Source organism: Pteronotus mesoamericanus, unplaced genomic scaffold, assembly GCF_021234165.1.
Source record: "Pteronotus mesoamericanus isolate MK-2021 breed Mesoamerican mustached bat unplaced genomic scaffold, CSHL_Meso_final contig_221, whole genome shotgun sequence".
Lineage (NCBI taxonomy): Eukaryota > Metazoa > Chordata > Mammalia > Chiroptera > Mormoopidae > Pteronotus > Pteronotus mesoamericanus.
Window position 1 is genome coordinate 15,205,942 of NW_026555092.1, and position 2,780 is coordinate 15,208,721.

Below are 2,780 nucleotides of genomic sequence, written 5' to 3' on the forward strand. Positions count from 1 at the left end.
GTTTCAGAAAAGGTCCTAGTAGTTACTGATACATTGTATTCAGAACTACCACCTAGGTATGGTCTTACAGGTTCTGTGCTACAACAGACTCCTGGAACTGCCATTCACATAGATGATGGTGTGAATGGCATCCTTGGTGTCATGTAGTGAATTGACCTGCTACTCCCTCTCATAGTCCCTGTTGCTGGATTTGGTGTCTTGTGACAGCCTCATGTAGCCTCTTCCTCTTGAATTTTCCCTCAAGTGTGCACTTGAGCTTCCCTGAAATCAGTCAGGGCCATACCAATACATCAGGCGGGTTTGTATGTGTCAGAACCAGATAGTGGACATAGGTCAAGACTTTGTTGCTCTGGAGGTTCCTGAGAAATCAACGTATACACTGAATATTTGTGTCCCCCTCCGAATTAATAAGTTGAAGCCCCAACCCTAAGTGTGGCTGCATTTGGAGATAGTCTCTAAGGAAGTAACTAAGGTTAAATGCAGTCATGAGGGTGGGTCCCTGACCTGATAGTATTAGTGTCCTTTTAAGAAAAGACACAAGAGCCCTGATCAATGTGGCTCAGTTGGTTGGGCCTTGTTCTGCAAAGCAAAATGTTGCTAATTGATTCTTGGTCAGGGCATATGCCTGGGTTGCAGTTTTGGTCCCCATTTACTTACTCGAGGACATTTTTTCTTTTGTCACTTTGGAGAGAAAGGAAAGGAGAGAAATAAATATCAATGCAAGAGAGAAGCATCGATCATGTGCCTCTTGTATGTGCCTGGACCAGAGACTTTATGCACCTGGATGGGGGATGGAACCCACAATCTAGGTATGTGACCTGACTGGGAATCAAACTTGCAAACTTTTGGTCACCAGATGACATTCCAAGCAACTGAGCCACCCAGGCTGGGCTAATAGTATTTTTTAATGAAAATGGAATCATACTACGCGAACTGCGCATGAGTAGTCTGATTCAGATATAACCTACATTTATTTGTCATCTATAAAGTCAGAATTAAGAATACACTGATTCAAACTTTGGTTACCTCAAGCAGACATTATGCACTGTTATTCAAATGTTTTTCAAGCTGACTCAGATGCTACTCAGCACACTCTCTCACCAGCCAGCCTGTGCAAATGGCTAATTCCAAGCAGGAAGAATTGAGTAGGGGGCTGGGGGGCTGGGATCATTTTCCCAAAGAGTTGCCTTCTCTACTCCTTCAAAAGAAAAATTTATATTCATATATCTGTTATTTTTATTTTAAGCTCTGATGCAGTTAATTATTCTCTTCGTCGTACATTTTCATCATTGGCCCATGCAACAATGTTTCTCTCTGTACTTATATGTATGAATGTTGTGGTATGTGAATTTTACTGTCTATCTATAGAGAGACATATCCTTTAATTCCATAACTCACTTCTTTTCCCACCCCTTAGACAATGATGTAATGTGTTTAATACTATCTTTGTTTTTGTGTTCTTGCAAAATGTTTTATGTCCATAGGTTTTAAGTGGCTTGTGTTTATAACTTATTCTGACCTTTTAAAATCAGCACTGTTTTTAAGTTCAGGATCCATCCAATGTTAAGTGTACGCCTAATTATTGTTCCCTATTGCTATATAGTAAGTACTCCACGGTGTACAGTCACATTTTATGTATTTACTGTCTGAATGAGAGAAACTCAGATTGCCTCCATATCTCTGTACCACAAATAAAATTCTAGTTGGGTTGTGTGGGAATTTCATTGAGATAAAGATTCAGAAACTGATTTGTTCAACAGTAGGTATACATATACATTGCTAGACTATGTGCCACCATTTTACACCCTAGAATAGCTGTACCAGCCTTTATTCCCATCATGAAGAGCTTTTATTTCCCCCGACAAAGCTCATCATCTCTCCAATTTCTGTTATATGATTAGATATAAAGCAATATCTCATTGTTAATTTATATATTTCTGATTATAATTTAGTTTAGACACCTCTTCATATGTTTTTTACCCTTCTGACTATCCTCTTCTGTCTATTGCCTCTCTCTCTCTATATATATATATCCCCCTTTCTAGCAATAATTTTAAATTGGAGTTACTGTATTTTCCCTGTTGATATGTAGGTGTTCCTTGTTGATCCCTGGTTTTTCAAGACCAGGGATCAACAAATTATAGCCCACAAACCAAACTGTCACACCTCCAGTTTGTGTAAATAAAGTTTTTTTTTAAAAATGTATTGATTTGAGAGAGAGACATCGATTTGTTATTTCACTTATTTATGCATTCATTGGTTGATTCTTCACTTGATCTTAGCCAAAAGGCCGAGAAGCAATTGTTGGTTAATTTTTCTATGTGCCCTGACTGGAGATCAAACCCACTACCTTGGTGTATCAGTACGACACTAACCCATTAAAAACCTGACCAGGGCCACGTAAATAAAGTTTTATTAGAACAAAGTCACACCCATACACTTACTGTGTCTATGGCTGTTTTCCTGATACAACAGTACAGTTAAATAGTTCTGTCAAAAAACATCTGGACCACAAAGTCAATCTAAAATATTTACTGTTCTCATGGACATAGACAACAGTGTGGTGATTGCTGGGGGGAAGAAGGGTGTAAAGGGACTAAATAATAGTGGAAAAATATACAGTAAGGATGAACTCAATTAAAAAAAAGAAAAAAACACTTAAAAAAACTAAATAAAATAAAATATTTACTGTTTGTTCCTTAACAGAAAGAGTTTTCCAAACTCTGCTCTAGAGATAATAATCTCTTATTTGCATTAGACATGGAAAACATCTATTCTCA

General features: G+C 37.8%; 1 pseudogene; it reads right to left on the minus strand.

Annotated features, from left to right (window-relative positions):
• Window positions 1-2,094: 2,094 nt before the first annotated feature.
• Window positions 2,095-2,302, minus strand: LOC129069508 (uncharacterized; annotated as a pseudogene).
• Window positions 2,303-2,780: the final 478 nt, after the last annotated feature.